This window comes from Sus scrofa, chromosome 1, assembly GCF_054392235.1.
Source record: "Sus scrofa isolate SSC_HxYL_T2T_F1_AM1 chromosome 1, Sscrofa_HxYL_maternal_Yorkshire_Landrace_v2.0, whole genome shotgun sequence".
Classification (NCBI taxonomy): Eukaryota; Metazoa; Chordata; class Mammalia; order Artiodactyla; family Suidae; genus Sus; species Sus scrofa.
In genome coordinates this window covers 247,623,916-247,641,230 of record NC_139383.1, presented here as the reverse complement: position 1 = coordinate 247,641,230, position 17,315 = coordinate 247,623,916, and the positions used below count along the sequence as shown (strand labels likewise).

At 42.3% G+C, this 17,315-nt stretch overlaps 1 long non-coding RNA gene and 1 other non-coding gene across 2 annotated transcripts in view; both read right to left on the bottom strand.

Moving 5' to 3' along the window:
• LOC100514147 (olfactory receptor 13C7) overlaps positions 1–17,315 on the bottom strand; it is a 142,431-nt gene that overhangs the window by 15,559 nt on the left and 109,557 nt on the right. Inside the window, exon 4 of the long non-coding RNA XR_014823804.1 lies at positions 1,980–2,185. This is a non-coding gene — a long non-coding RNA (olfactory receptor 13C7). The remainder of the gene's footprint in view (positions 1–1,979; positions 2,186–17,315) is intronic.
• On the bottom strand, positions 6,170–6,301 carry LOC146407093 (small nucleolar RNA SNORA69). Its single transcript, XR_014833846.1, has one exon. It is a non-coding gene; the product is annotated as a small nucleolar RNA SNORA69 (small nucleolar RNA).

The following is a 17,315-nucleotide window of genomic DNA, read 5'->3' as shown; positions in this document are numbered from 1 at the left end:
GGTTGAGGGCTGGACTTGGGCAGATGTGTTGTAGAAGGTGGTTGCATTCAAGGCACGTATCAGCCCCCCAGCTGCAGTGCTGTCCTGGCCAGTTTGACCCAATGCTCTGGGAAGCCAGGCTGCGTTAATAGAGAGCCCTGGTTCCTGGGTGGCTTTTCATACTGTTGACACTGAAGTCAGGCTAATGCCTTGTCCTTGACTTCGAAGATCCCCAGCCTTGGAAAAGGGACCTCCAAACATCTAGTCTACCTGATTTTTTTCTTTGCACATTCAAGCTCTGACTATGCAGTGTTTGCCTGATCCAATCCACCAATGAAGATCTCATTACCTTTTTTAGGAAGCCTATTCTAGCCCCGTAAATATTTTATCATCTGAATATTCTGAATCATCTGAATATTCAGATTATTATTCTGAATATCATATGAATATTCTGTCTCATGGGCGAAATCTCTTTATATTTTCCTAGTTCTAGTTCTGCTTTCTGGGGACACATAGAATATGTCACCCCTTTCTGCCCCATAATAGTCCGTCAGAGAGCTAAAGATAGCGATTCCCTTAATTGTCCTCTTTTCCTGGGTCACACCCTGGGCCAAGCAAATCCAAATGTCTGTGATGGAATCCAGGCATCAGGACTTTTTAAAGCTCCCCAGATGGTTTCAATGTCCAGCCATGGTTGAGAACGCTGACCTAACTTTGTGTTCCCAGGTATTCCATTCTGCTATTATAACCTTTTTAAAGCAAACAAACAAACCAACAAGCAGATGAAAAGCATTCTTTAGAGACTTTTATAATTTCTTCCTGGACATTGGCTTGATCAAAAAATTTTCCCAGAATAAATAATGGCCACTGACAGGTTTTTGAGGACAAGCCATCCTCGCCTTCCTTGGGCTTTTCTGAGGCCGTATTACTAGCTGTGTTATCCCTTCTGTCCCTAAATGCAAAGGTCAGGCTACATGACTGCATGTCCATCTCCCCTGACCTCTTCTCCACATATGTGAGGTCTATTGGAACTCTGTCTGTGTCTATAGGAACTCTGTCTCTGTACCTCCAAGGTCAGAGTCCCTCTCAGTCCAGGGGTTGGATGTCATGAATCCCCTTGAGCAGCTCCTCTTCTACAAGAGAAAGGAAGGCATTTGGTTTATTCATGAGTGGAATCATAGTTCCAACCTCTCACTTTCTATAGTAAGAACAAAGATGAGGAATGCTTCCCTTTATGATCACTTCGCTCAATTGATTTGGAAGCACTTCGTGTTTGGAAAGGTTTTCTAAAATATTTTCTTTCAGCGGAGATGCAAAAATAGCCATAGGAACAGCCATGTGTTGGATGCCCCCTGCTTTTCAGGGCTTCCTAAAATACACCATGTAGGTCATTCTTCAGTTCTGGCTGTTGTTATGCTAACAGACAACTGTAGACCAGGCTTGGGAGGGGCCTAAGGGTCTAAGCAGGTCACCCTTCCCACTCCACTTCCAAAGCAGGCAGACACGCTACTTCTTTGCAGTATCCTCTGGCCTCAGCTGGAGTCTTTGGGTGAAGCAGCCTCTCTGCTTGCTGAGGGGGATTATTTCTTTTTAAAGCAGTTCCTTGGCTAGGAAATTCTGCCTCACTACAACTTCTACTCAGCTCTGCCATCTGTAGTTCCCATACAAAGTTAGTTCCTCTTCTCCATGCCCTCCAAATATTCATAAATACATTGGTTTTGGCACTAAGATGATAGAGAATCAACTTACTCTTATAGCATTCAAAACAAAAAACAAAAACAAAAACCTCATATGGTTGAGGGGCATTGTCTACAATTCCAGAATAATCTTGAGATGTCTTTCAGAATATTATATCCCACCAAGAGAGTCTGCACCACTGAGATCACTTCTTCCCCCCGATACCATTTGAGCCCTTTTCTACCGAACAAGCAAATCTATTCTTAGAAACGAGCTTGTGTTATTAGGAATCTCAGAGTCCTCTTATGAAAATCTCCACTTACCTTTTTATCAGAAATGATATGAAAGAATGATCACTTTCCTAAGGGTTGCAAACAGGCCACATGTCAGAAATAGCCACAATGGGTCTCAGGCACCCAGAGCAAGAAAGGAGGGCGCTTGTCAGTCCCTGTGATGGGTGAAGGTCCAGGCTTCCCCACTCCACTTGCCTCGGTGCTCCAGGAACGATCTCCAAAGAACCGGCCATTGCCTATAGAAAGTAATTTGAGTCTCAGTTTCCTTTGGGGAATGAATGTAATCCCTAAAGTCATTTAAAGTTTGGAAAGTGAGTTGTACGCAGTTTAGAAACTTTGTATCCTTCTGGGATAACATCCCCAAGATGCAATTATGCCCAAGGCCCTGGAAGAAGTTTGCTGCCTGCTGCCTCCCTCCCTCCTTTAGTGTCCTATCTCCTTTCTTTGGGCAACATGTTCCTATGAACACATCACCCAGAGTCCAGAGCCTGCTTATCAGACATCCCGCAGCTCACTCAGCACTCAGGGCCTTTCCCTCGGCTATTGCTGGAGTCTGTCACCCCCAGCTTGGACTTGGCAGTGGTTTTGGGGGGAGAGGCAGAGTTTGATTTTGGGATGTCTACTCATCCTCATAGTGGTTAGGCTTCTTCTTCTTTTTTTTTTTTTTTGTCTTTTTGCTATTTCTTTGGGCTGCTCCCGCGGCATATGGAGGTTCCCAGGCTAGGGGTCGAATCGGGGCTGCAGCCACCAGTCTACGCCAGAGCCACAGCAACGCTGGATCCGAGCTGCGTCTGCAACCTACACCACAGCTCACGGCAACGCCGGATCGTTAACCCACTGAGCAAGGGCAGGGACCGAACCCACAACTTCATTGTTCCTAGTCGGATTCGTTAACCACTGCGCCACGACAGGAACTCCTGGCTAGGCTTCTTGAAGCATCATGCTCTGTTCTTTCTGGATCCTCACTCTGCCTCCAGTTCATCTCTGTCCTTTCAGCTTCCTGTCCTCTGTGCATGCTCAATGCCTCACCTGAGTCACTGATAGGAGTGCAACACAGGACAGGAATGGACAGAGAGCCCTAAGGCACTCCATGAGAGACCATCACTGTGGACATTACTTTATTCAGGGGGGAGTGGAGGCAGCCACATGTAGAGGAGTAGGACAATGGCTCCGTCTTCAGGGCACTCACCTTCTGTGTTGAGAAAAGTGACTTAAAAGTTAATTATGGCTCTTCATGAGCTGGAATGCCATCTTCTTCCCTCAAACATCAGAGCTCCTTGTTCCAGGCCTTGAGACTCCAATTGAATTACCCTTTAGCTTTCCCGATTCTCTAGCATACAAATGGCAGACTGTGGAACTTCTCAGCCTTCACGACTTTTTTTTTTTTTTGTCTTTTGTCTTTTGTTGTTGTTGTTGCTATTTCTTGGGCCGCTCCCACGGCATATGGAGGTTCCCAGGCTAGGGGTCGAATAGGAGCTGTAGCCACCGGCATACGCCAGAGCCACAGCAACGCGGGATCCGAGCTGCGTCTGCAACCTACACCACAGCTCACGGCAACGCCGGATCGTTAACCCACTGAGCAAGGGCAGGGACTGAACCTGCAACCTCATGGTTCCTAGTTGGATTCGTTAACCACTGCGCCACGACGGGAACTCCAGCCTTCACGACTTTTATCAATACAGTACATTCCACCCCAAAGCAGCAGAATATACATTCTTTTTTAGGTGGACATGGAACTTTCTCCAGGATAGATCACATCTTAGCTCACAAAACAAATCTTCACAGGGATTTCCCTGGTGGTCTAGTGGTTAGGACGCAGAGCTTTCTCTGCTATGGCCTGGGTTTAATTCCTGTCTGGAAAGTGAGATTCCACATCAAGCCTCTACAGGCTACAGCCAAAAAAAGTCTTCACAAATTTAAGAGGAATGAAATCATGCCAAGTATCTGTTTTTTTTTTTTCTTTTTACAGCTGTACCTGTGGTATATGGAAGTTCCCAGACCAGCGGTTGAATCAGAGCTGCACTTATGGCTTATACAACACCAATCTAAGCCACATCTGCAACCCAAACCACAGCTTGTGGCAATGCGAGATCCTTAGCCCACTGAGTGAGGCCAGGAATTGAACCCACATTCTCACAGAGGAAATGTCAAGTCCTTAACCTCCTGAGTCACAATATGAACTCCCCAAGCATCTTTTCTGACTATAATCAAATGAAACTAGAAATCAATAGCAGATGTAAAAACTGGAAAATTCAAATATGTGGAAATTAAACAACACACTTGTGAACAACCATTGGGACAAAGAAGAAATAAAAAGAAATTAGAAAATACCTCAAGACACTACCACCTCACACTGATCAGAATGGCCATCATTATAAGTCTATAAATAATAAATGTTGGAGAGGGTGTGGAGAAAAGAGAACCTTCCTACATTGTTGGTGGGAATGTAAATTGGTACAACCACTGTGGAAAACAGTATGGAGTTTCCTCAGAAAGCTAAATATAGAAACACCATATGATTCAGCTTCCTACTCCTGGACACATATCTTGACAAAACTATAATTCAAAAAGATACATGCACCTGCATGTTCATAGAAGCACTATTCAATAGCCAAGGCATGGAAACAACCTAAATGTACATTGACAGATGAATGGACCAAGAAGACATAGTACATATACACAATGGAATACTACTCAGCCATAAAGAGAATGAAATAATGCCATGTGCAGCAACATGGATGCAACTAGAGATTCTCATACTAAGTGAAGTAAGTCAGAAAGAGAAAGACAAATACCATATGATATCATTTATATGTGGAATCTAAAATATGGCACAATTGACCCTATCTATAAAAGAGAAGCAAACTCACAAACATAGAGAACAGACTTGTAGTTGACAAGAGGGATGGGGGAGGGAGTTGGACAGACTGGGAGTTTGGGGTTAGTAGATGCAAACTATAACATTCTAAATGGATTAGAAATTAGGTCCTATTGTATAGCACAGGGAACTACATCCAATCTTTTGGGATAGAATTCGATGGAAGATAATATGAGAAAAAGATGTGTGTGAATGAATTCATAGATAGATAAATAGATAGATAGACAGATAGATAGATAGTTTACAGTAGAAATTAGCACAACATTGTAAATAAACTATACTTTAACAACGAATAAGGATAAAAAGAAAAAAAAAAGAAAATACATCAAGACAAACAAAAACAGGAGTTCCCGTCATGGCACAGTGGTTAACGAATCCAACTAGGAACCATGAGGTTGCAGGTTCGGTCCCTGCCCTTGCTCAGTGGGTTAACGATCCGGCGTTGCCGTGAGCTGTGGTGTAGGTTGCAGACGCGGCTCAGATCCCGCGTTGCTGTGGCTCTGGCGTAGGCTGGTGGCTACAGCTCCTATTCGACCCCTAGCCTGGGAACCTCCATATGCCACGGGAGCGGCCCAAGAAATAGCAAAAAGACAAAAAAAAAAAAAAAAGACAAATAAAAACAAAACACAATATACCAAAACTTATGGAATGCAGCAAAAGCAGTACTAAGAGATGTGTTGAAGGTTACTGGTTGTATTTGGCAACAACTGATCTCCAATGACACTAGAAATCAAGTATTTTGGTTAACTCAAGAATAGTATAAGGAACTTGGATGCTCCTTCCAGTGCATGTTTCTAAAACTTCATGGTGCAAGTGATAAACTCAGACAAAGTAGTACAGAGGAGAATTTACTGAATGTGAAAGACCAAAGGAAAAGACAGATGAACCTATGACAATGACATGGAGTCTGTGGATTCTGCATTGAATGTGGAACAGAAGAACAGGTAATCACACTCATTGCCTGTGAAGTAGAGCTGAAGAAAAGGTATATCTGGGATTGTGAGTTCAAACAAGACTGATGATGAATCCAGAATGAAGGATGAAGTATGGCTGTTGACCCTTCTACAACAATGTTTATGTAAAGAGAAGAAGGAGGTTGGAATTGGCTGGGCAAAGAAAAAATGGCAAAAACAAAGGCCTGTCATCAGAGACAACTTATTCTGACATCTAAAACTGATGTGCTCATAATAATGGTTTCATTGTAATTTTGCATTAATGAGAGCTGGATTAAAATACGCTCAGATTATTTAGGCAAGGGTTATACAAATATATGGGCTTTTAAAAAAGGGCAATCTATTGAATCATAGATTGGCTTGGGTAGTATGGTTAATTTTTTTCTCAGAATTATTCGTGTTAATCTATCATGATTTTACCCTCATAAAGGTAAAATAAAAAATGATCGACATTGGAGGTTTCTTTGTGGCACAGTGGGTTAACAATCTGGCATTGCTGCAGTGGTGGTGAAGGCCACACTTCACAGAGTTCGATCCCTGGCCCCAGGAACTTCCATATGGCATGGGCATGGCCAAAAAAAAAAAAAAAAAAAAAAAAAAAGAATAAGAAAGAATAAAGATCAGGGAGTTCCCGTCATGGCTTAGTGGTTAACGAATCCAACTAGGAACGATGAGGTTGTGGCTTCAATCTCTGGCCTTGCTCAGTAGGTTAAGGATCTGGCGTTGCCATGAGTTGTGGTGTAGGTCACAGACGTGGCTCAGATCCTGTGTTGCTGTGGCTCTGGTGTAGGCCAGCAGCTACAGCTCCGACTTGATCCCTAGCCTTCCATATGCCATGGGAGTGGCCCAATAAATGGCGAAAAGACAAAAAAAAAAAAAAAAGATCAACATAAATCAACTATACTTCAATTAAAAAAATAGATATTCTTTGAGCAGGATAATATCGGTATTATAGTTATTTGTAATAATATTAATTCTTCCAAGTTGTGAACATGGTATATCTTTCTTTGTGTTTGTGTTGTCTTCAATTTCTTTCATCAGTGTCTTATAGTTTTCTGAATACAAGTATTTTACCGCCTTAGGTAAGTTTATTCCTAAGTATTTCATTTTTTTGATGCAATTGTAAATGAGATTATTTCCTTAACTTCTCTTTCTGATATTTCATTGTTAGTGTACAAAAATGCAACTGATTTCTGCATATTGATTTTGTATCCTACAACTTTACTGAATCCATGGATGAGCTCTAGCAGTTTTCTGACAGCATTTTTAGGATTTTTGATATATAATATCACTTCATCTGCCAACAGTTTTACTTATTCCTTTCCAATTCAGATTACTTTTATTTCTTTTTCATATCTGGTGGCTGTGGCTAGGACTTCCAATACTATGCTGAATAAAGGTGGCAAGAGTGTGTGTATTTGTCTTGTTCCTTACATTAGAGAAAATGCTTTGAATTAAATTTACAGAGTCAATGCAATCCCTATCAAAATACCAATGGCATTTTATATATTTAGAATAAATAAATTTTAAAATTGTATGGAAATACAAAAGACCCTGAATAGCCAAAACAACCTTGAAAAAAGACAGAACTAGAGGAATCATGCTCCCTGACTTCAGACTATGCTACAAAGCACCAGTCATCAAAACAGCATAGAGTTGGCACAAAAACAGACACATAGATCAACGGAACAACATGGACACCCCAGAAATAAACCCATGCACTTGTGGTCAATTAATCTATAACTAAAGAGGAAAGAATATACAATGGAGAAAAGATAATTTCTTTAATAAGCGGTGCTGAGAAAACTGGACAACTACATATGAAAGAATGAAATTAGAACATTTTCTTGCACTCTACACAAAAATAAACTCAAATTGAGTTAAAGACCTAAATGCAAGCCTGGAAAGCTAAAACCGAAAGGAAAAAAAATAGGCAGAACACCCTTTGACGTCAATCATAGCAATTCATTTTTGGTTCTGTTTCTTAAGCAAAGGAAACAAAAGCAAAAATAAATAAATTGGATCTAATTAAACTTAAAAGCTTTTGCACAGCAAAGGAAACCAACGGCAAAAACGAAAGAACAACCTACTACATTAGAGAAGATATTTGCAAATGATGTGACTGATAAGAGGTTAACATCCAAAATACATAAACAGTTCATATAACTCAATATCAAATAAGTAAACAAGATAAAAAAATGGGCAGAAGACCTGAAGAGTCATTTTTCCAAAGAAAATCAGATGGCCAACAGGCACATGAAAAGATGCTCAACATCACTAACAATCAGAGAATTGCAAATAAAAACCACAATGAAATATCATCTCACACGTGTCAGAATGGCTATCATCAAAAAGGCCACAAAGCAAAAACGCTGGTGAGGATATGGAGAAAAGGGAAGCTTGTACACTGTTGGTGGGTATCTAAATTGGTGCAGGCGCTGTGGAAAGTAGTATAGAGGTTCCCCCCAAAAGTAAAAATAGAGCTATCATATAACACAGTAATCCCAACCCTGGATATATATCTGAAGAAAATTTAGACAGTAATTCAAAAAGACATATGCACACCAATGTTCACAGTAATAGTGTTTATAATAGCGAAGACATGGAAACAACCTAAATGTCCAACAACAGAAGAATGGATAAAGAAGATGTGGTACAGGAGTTCCCTTCGTGGCGCAGTGGTTAACGAATCAGAACTAGGAACCATGAGGTTGCGGGTTCGGTCCCTGGCCTTGCTCAGTGGGTTGAGGATCCGGTGTTGCTGTAAGCTGTGGTGTAGGTTGCAGACGCAGCTCAGATCCTGCGTTGCTATGGCTCTGGCATAGGCTGGTGGCTACAGCTCCAATTGGACCCCTAGCCTGGGAACCTCCATATGTCATGGGAGCGGCCCAAGAAATGGCAAAAAGACAAAAAAAAAAAAAAAAAAAAGATGTGGTATATATATATATATATATATATATTATATATAATATAATACTATTCGGTCATAAGCAAGAATGAGATCTTGCCATTTGCCACAACATGGATGGACTTGGAGAGTATTATGCTTGGTGAAATAAGTCAGTCAAGAAAGACAATACTGCATGTTATCATATGTAGGCTTTAAAAAATACAGCAAATGAATATAACACCAAAGAGATTCACAGATCTAGAGAACAAATTGTGGTTACCAGCTGGGAGAGGGAAAGGGAGGAACAATTTTGAGGTAGAGTGTTAAGAGGTACCAACTACCATGTATAAAATAAATAAGCTATGTGGATATATTGTACAGCGCAATATAGATGATCAATATTTTGTAATAACTACAAATGGAGTATAGTCTTTAAAGATTGTGAATTACTATGTTGTACACCTGAAAATTATGCAATATTATAAAAACCTATACTTCAATTTAAAAATTCATTAAAAAATCTTTTTAAAAGGGCAATCTAAAATCTTTTCCAAATTTAAAGTTGTGGTTTATAGGCAGTGTGATGCCATGGGCTGTTTTTGCAGAAAGAAAATAGTTGAAAGCATTTTTGGACAGTGTTTCATCAGATGTGGTTGCTACAGATTTTGCTTTCATGTGTTCTTTTCACAGAAGAAAGTCAAAAACCATGGGAAAGGACTGATTGGAACAAAGGTTTGTGTGCAGGAAATAACAGAGTTATGTTAGTAAATTGTGGGAGAAAGCTTAAATAGGGAAGCCATAAACCAACGCATTGTTATTAATCTTTTTCCATTCCAATTATGCAATAAAACTTCAGAGACACACATGTGAACACACACACATAAACCATTCTTAAAAGAGATGCCATTTGCAATATGATGATTTTTTTCCAGAATTGTAAATGGTACAATTACATTAGTAGGTAATATGGATTCCAAACTTCTATTTTCAATTCAAACAGATTTTAAATACGTAAACTTTATATAGCTCTCATGTCTGCTATCCCTATTTTGAAACTTTGTGTGGGAAACAAAGTTGATTTTTCCAGAATATAACAACAGCTGGTTTCCAAAATACTGGCAATAAAAACATTTAAAGGTATGAGCAAATATTTTTTGGTGAATTTCTATGGCTCTTTTTCCTTACTTCATCTTCTTGCATTTTTTTTTTTTCCATTTCTTGGGCCGCTCCCACGGCATATGGATGTTCCCAGGCTAGGAGTCTAATCGGAGCTGTAGTCACCGGCCTGCGCCAGAGCCACAGCAACGCAGGATCCGAGCTGCGTCTGCGACCTACACCACAGCTCATGGCAATGCCGGATCCTTAACCCACTGAGCAAGGCCAGGGATCAAACCTGCGACCTCATGGTTCCTAGTCGGATTCGTTAACCACTGAGCCAAGACGGGAACTCCCCTTACTTCATCTTCTAATCCTATGTTTTCTCTTAGGACATAAACACAATGCTAACTATATTAATTTATAATTATAGTATATTTCTTATTTGTATTAAAATAGCTGTCATAGCATTAGAAATAATAAAGTGTGATATTTTGGCTAGGTTCAGTTTTACTTGGTGTACTTAAAAAATACTTGCATATGGAGTTCCCGTCATGGTTCAGCAGTTAACGAACCCCACTAGCATCCGTAAGGACATGGGTTCGATCCCTAGCCTTCCTTAGTGGTTAAGGATCCAGCGTTGCCGTGAGCTGTGGTGTAGGTTGCAGATGCGGCTCGGATCCTGCGTTGCTGTGGCTCTGGCGTAGGCCAGTGGCTACAGCTCTGATTGGACCCCTAGCCTGGGAACCTCCATATGACACGGGTGCGGCCCTAAAAAGACAAACAGACCAAAAAAAAAAAAAAAAAAAACTTGCATATACTCAGAAAACCCAAAACTGATTTTTCTATTTTCTTGCTTTTTACTAACTTTATGTAACATAATTCATGTGATTTACAGTTTTATAATCCATTAAAATATTGTTTTGAGGGTACTGGGTATTGAGTGAGACAGAGAGTAATAACATGAAAGCGGCACCATGCAAACGCAGTTCGTGTATGGGGGCGCCTTATCCTTTGACGTAATGGGTCAGGCTGGCAGTTCTTACCATTCCAGGCTTGCACAAGTGGACAAAGAACAAGGTGCTTACTGACCCATGGACTACTTTGGGCAGCAATTCATTTGAGACTTCCTGATTGCCCCAGAGCCAAGGAAACGCCTCTGATAATCATCCAGAATGAGGGGGATGTTTATGAAGCTCTTATTGTGGTTGTTCCCATCCTTCAAAGTCCAGCTCTAACACTCTCTCCCTTTTTTTTTTTTTTTTTTTTTGCCTTTTCTAGGGCTGCTCCCGAGGCATATGGAGATTCCTAGGCTAGGGGGTCTATTCAGAGCCGTAGCCACTGGCCTACGCCAGAACCATGGCAACTCAGGATCCGAGTCTGTAACCTACACCACAGCTCAGGGCAACGCCGGATCCTCAACCCACTGAGCAAGGCCAGGGATCGAACCCACAACTTCATGGTTTCTAGTCAGATTCATTAACTACTGCGCCACGACGGGAACTCCTAACACTCTCTCACTTGAAGCCTCCCTGAGGATCAGTCTCAAGTTGTGTTTTTCTCTGGTGGTACTCATGTACATCTAAGAGGAATCAAATTCACTTTCACTGCACTCTCTTTCCACTCTGTCCCATTACAAGGACAGCCAACAGACTGCTGTGTGCTGGTCCGTCTTCACAGCCCTTAGCCGGCAGGAACTTTGTTTGATGGATTCCTCCCAGTTTTCTTTCAGCACCCGGTACTAATCAGAGCTCTACAGAAGTGGGAGAGATTTGTTTGTAGTTTGTTTATGATTGGGCCATCCAAACCATTCATTCTCCAGAAGTAAATATCTTCAGGGTGAGACGAGCCATAGAACCTCTATTTTTCTGTTTACATCCCCTGGTTCCTAACTCGACCCATGTCAGTTGCTTCCAAGGTTGCTCCCTCCATTTATATCTTCATCAGCTGCCTTTATTCCCTTCTGCCTTCAGACATGCCCAGGCCTTTGATCTAGAACGGTTGTGGAAAAGGTGCCCATTTGTTTTTGCTCAAAAAGCCTTGGATGTTACTTCCTTCTGAATATGCCTGAACCTAGAGTCTGTGTTACCTAGTGTCAGAGTCACAGCGATATCTCCCAGCTTATAGATAAAGCAACTGAAACTCAGATAGGAAAAGGAGTTTGATCAAGGTCATAGCCTAGTATATAACGCCAGAGGCAGAACCGAAAGGCAGTGGTCCTCTTGGCCATGTAGTCTGGGATGGGACTTCCTCAAAGAAGGGCAAATGAATCAGCCTAGCCTATGGTGGCCTTTGCGGTCTGAGAGAGGCAAAATCTATCTCATGTCTACCTTCTCTGAATAGGCATACTGGGAGAGGGATAGAGGCAGCTGTTGTCGTAATTTACTTGGGGATGGATCCCTATTCCCTTCTCCTCCTTCTCATAATACTCAGGATCCTCCGAGTTAACCCTCAAGGGAACACGGAACCAGCACTAATTGGGAACAAGCAGACCAGCCCGAGTTTCCTCACTGGGGTCCTCCAAGAATCCTGTTTGTTTCTCAACTAGGGGCAGGACTGATGGTGAGCAACCATCTCTCCGTAACTCTCATCCTGACCTTGTTTAGTTTTGCTCTTTTGGTTGCTAGAAACTAAGACCCATTAGGCAAGATCAAGGCAAGTTTTATTGTTGTGGTGGTTCTAAATAGAGACGCATTGCAGGCAATTATGGACTCTTACATAAATCAAAGAACAGATTCTTAACAGGGCAAAATGGAAGGATTGCAGAGATGGAGAGTGTCCTTGATAGCAAGCAGCTCCAGGAAACCTAGAAACAGTTCATGCGTTCACCTCTGAATCTTCTCTATTAACGAGACAGAATCTTCTTTCTTTCTTCCTTCCTTTCTCTACTTTTTTTTTTTTTTTTTTTTTTTTTTTTTTTGTATTTTGTCTTTTTAGGGCCGTACCTGAGGCATATGGAGGTTCCCAGGTGAAGGGTTGAAACTGTGCTATAACTGCCAGCCACAGCCACAGGCACAGCCATAGCAATGCGGGATCCAAGCCACATCTGCGACCTGCACCACAGCTCATGATAACACCGGATCCTTAACCCACTGAGCAAGGCCAGGGATTGAACCCACATCCTCATGGATTCTAGTCCGGTTCGTTAACCACTAAGCCAGGATGGGAACTTTGTCTCTCTCTCCCTCTCTTTTCTAATGAGCTTCATCTGCTAACGGTTTGCCTCCTACCCCATTGACATAACATCGACCCTACCTCCTGGAATCTTTGGTGGGTCCTTTCTTTTCTTTCTGTCTTTATTCTTTGCTTTTTGCTTTTTAGGCCCACACTTGCGGCATATGGAAGTTCCCAGGCTAGGAGTTGTTCAGAGCTATAGCTGCCAGCCTGCAACACAGCCACAGCAACCCCAGGTCCAAATTCGTGTCTGCAACCTACACCACAGCTCACAGTGACGCTGGATCCCGTATCCTCATGGATACTAGTTGGATTCGTTTCCCCTGCACCACCATAGGAACTCCACTGGGTCCTTTCTGATTTGAGTCTCACTAAACTGATTTAGTCTCCCTGTTCCCCAATTAAAAATTCCCCAAAGATGAATCTAATTAGCACATTTCATCCTTTTGCTTCAGTCAGACATATTACCTTCAAATCTATGGCTTAAGTGTTAATTCCTCTTGGGTCAGTTGCTCTGGTCCAGTGACCCATGACCTGTAGGATAATTGGAAGTGTCATTGGGCTGAAGCTGGAACAGTTCCCTTTAGAAGGGAATGTGGATCGGGCAAGCTCTGTGGCATCTTTAGGAGGCAACATGAATTTGGCTCTATAATAGATCATCAGTAATTATCAAATGCTGGAGTTCCCATCATGGTGCAGTGGAAATGAATCCAATTAGGAACCATGAGGTTGCAGGTTCAATCCCTGGCCTTCCTCGGTGGGTTAAGGATCCAGTGTTGCTGTGTGCTGTGGTGTAGGTCACAGACACCGCTCGGATCCTGTGTTGCTGTGGCTCTGGCGTAGGCCGGCAGCTACAGCTCTGATTATGGGAACCTCTGTATGCTGTTAGTGCAGCCCTGAAAAGACAAAAAAACAAAAACAAAAACAAAAACCCAAAAAACAAAAAACCAAACCAAAAAGACATACAACAAAACAAAACAAAAAAATAATTAGCAAATGCTACAGTATCTCACTTCCCATCTCTCAGTCCACCTCTGATTTTAGCCACAGCTGTGTGGACAGTTTGTGCAAGTTAAACTCACCTTGAGCTAAGAATATCCCACCTCAAAAGTGCACCGTCCATCTTTCAGCGCCTCTGCCCAGGCCCTCTCCAATGGCAGTGGAAACTCACTGTGTGTAGCCCAGAAGAACAAGGTTACAACTGTGGTAGGCAGGATATGAAGAGGCCCACAGGATTTCACTCTCCCTGGTGTACACATCCCATAATCTCCAGGACTGTAAAAATCATGACTTGGAGTTCCCGTCATGGCTCAGTGGTTAACGAACCTGACTAGGAACCATGGAGGTTGCCGGTTCGATCCCTGGCCTTGCTCAGTGGGTTAAAGATCCAGTGTTGCCATGAGCTGTGGTGTAGATCACAGATGCAGCTCAGATCCCACGTTGCTGTGGCTCTGGTGTAGGCCAGCGGCTACAGCTCTGATTAGACCCCTAGCCTGGAAACCTTGATATGCCACAGGAGTGGCCCTAGAAAAAGCAAAAAGACAAAAAAAAAAAAAAAAAAAAAAGGAAAAAAGACAACTTTTATGATTGTGTTATGCCATGTGACATGCCTGGCCTTAACATAGGGGGATTACCCAGGTGGCCCAGACCTAACCGTGAATCCTTTAAAAGCAGGGGTTTTTGTTTTGTTTTGTTTCTAGCTAGTGATTGAAATAGAAGCCAGAGATTTAAAGCACTAAAAGGATGTGATGCACCATTACTGACATGAACATGGCGGGGTGGGGGTGGAGGATATAGCAAAGAAATGGGGACCTTCGTCTTGCAGCTGCAAAGAATTGAGTTTTGCAGCATAAATGAGCTTGAAAGTGGGTTTTTCTTCAGAACCTCCAGATGAGAACTTACTCCAGCTGACACTGGATTTCAGCCATTTGACACCCTGAAAGAAGAACCCAGTCGTGCTATGCTGGATTTCTGACTTACAGAACTGTGAGCTAGTAAGTGGGCACTGACCTAAGATGCTAAATTGTGGTGATTTGCTATGCAGCAATGGGAAACTGAAATAACTCTGGAGGCAACTAACAACCAGTAAGGAAGGAAAGGGAGCTGGGAATAAACACACCAAGCTCCCATCCTTCATGCATACAATTCTGAGAGCAGAACTGGTACCCCACTACCTACAGCAGCCGCCTTAATAATGTACCCTCATATTGGCTTTTCCTCCTTTCACGTCTCCCTCTTTGTGCTCCCTCATGCCAGCTTCCTGAGATAACCCCCAAAATATATTACCTGCTTGGTAATATATTACCAAGACGATTATTAGCAGAGGCAGCCCTAGAAAACATGCCCTCAGCATGCAGGCAGCAACAGTGCGAGGGGAGATCAAAGAACCCACCACCCTGCTATTTTTCCTGGGAAAACCCAGAGGCCACCCCGCCTCACTAAAGCAATAAGGAATGCACTGGTGAGGGGGAGACCGACGTCTTTGAACAGTTTGGCATTGACTGTCCTCCATGGCAGTATTAAGCAACCACTCTCCCCAAGACCCTAGGACACTGCCATGGAGTAGGGATGAGTCCCACCCAGAATGGGATCTGCCAGCCTTCACTCCTCTCTGCCTCTAGGAATCTCGCCTCATTCTTCTCACAGGTGATTTTTCTCCCATCTAATTTAGGGCACCCAAATGTCTTCCTTCCTTCCTTTCCTTCCTTCTTTCTTTTCTTTCTTTTCTTCTTTCTTTTTTCTTCTTTCTTTCTTTCTTTTTCTTTCTTTCTTTCTTTCATCTCCATCTCTTTCTTTCTTTCTCTCTCCCTCTTTCTTTCTCTCCCTCTTTCTTTCTCTCTCCCTCTTCCTTTCTTTCTTTCTCTCCCTTTCTTTCTTTCTCTCTCCATCTCCCTCTCCCTCTTTCTCTTTCCCTCTTTCTTCCTTTCATTCTTTCTCTTTCTTTCTCTTTATTTTCTTTCTTTCTTTCTCCTTCCTTCCCTCCCTCCCTCCTTTCTCTCTCTCTCTCTTTCTTTCTTTCTCTCCCTCTTTCTTTCTTCCTCTTTCTTTCTTTCTCTCTCCCTCTCCCTCTTTCTCTCTCCCTCTCCCTCTTTCTTTCTTCCTTTCATTCTTTCTCTTTCTTTCTTTCTCTTTATTTTCTTTCTCCTTCCTTCCTTCCCTCTCTCCCTCCTTTCTCTCTCTCTCTTTCTTTCTTTCTCTCCCTCTTTCTTTCTTTCTTACATTCTTTTTCTTTCTTTCTTTCTTTCTTTTTCTTTCTTTCTTTCTTTCTTTCTTTCTTTCTTTCTTTCATCTCCATCTCTTCCTTTCTTTCTTTCTCTCCTTCTTTCTTTCTTTCTCTCTCCCTCTCCCTCTTTCTTTCTTCCTTTCACTCTTTCTCTTTCTTTCTTTCTCTCTTTCTCTCTTTCTTTCTTTCTTTCTTTCTTTCTTTCTTTCTTTTTCTTTCCTTCTTTCTTTCCTTCTTTCTTGTCTCTTTAGGACCTCACCTGTGGCATATGGAAGTTCCCATGGTAGGGGTCCAATCAGAACCATAGCTGCCAACCTATGCCACAGCCATAGCAATGCTAGATCCTTAACTCACTGAGTGAGGCCAGGGATCAAATCCGCATCCTCATGGATACTACTCAGGTTCCTGAGCCACAACAGGAACTCTCCAAATGTGTTCTTTAATGAGGTTAGGCTTTTAGGAAAATGAAGGGACCTGATGAATGCCAGCTCTGGCTCTCTGTTTTAGTCTTCTGGACCATCCCCTCTATGGTCCCATTGCACTCCCACCTACAAAAATATATCTGAGGCAAAGACCTGGGGCTGATTTAACATGAAGATAAGATGAGGGAAGAAAGAAAAAGAGGGAACAACCAACCTCTTAGATACTACAAAAGTTAAAGGACCAAAATTTGGCAATAACTGCCCTTTAAAAATACAAATTAAAGTGGATTAAAAATAATAGCTATAAAAAATAATAGCTATAATCAATAGTAAATCCCACATCTATCTCAGTATGTTCCTTGAGCTTAGGAAGAGTCATGGACATAGAGCTCTGAAAGCGGCACTGGTCCCACAGCCTATCTTGCCTGAGCCACAGATGGTAGGGGTAACAATTCCTGCTGGTCCCCTTATTAGCTGTAGGATTGAGAAAGATTTTTTCATTTGTTTTCCCACAATCTTTCTAGGGTTTCATTGCAATGTGGGCATGCTCACGAAGTGTCTGGCATGCATGAGCCACGTCGGTTGCATGGACACAAGTTTGGGAGCTGCTGGCACCCAGTCCTGCAGGACTCTGCTTCTGCTGCAGCAGAGCAGCATGCTTGCCTCTGACTTGCCTGCAGTGACAGCAAAGAGGAGAACGTGGTGCATGATGATATTCTTAATGTCCACTA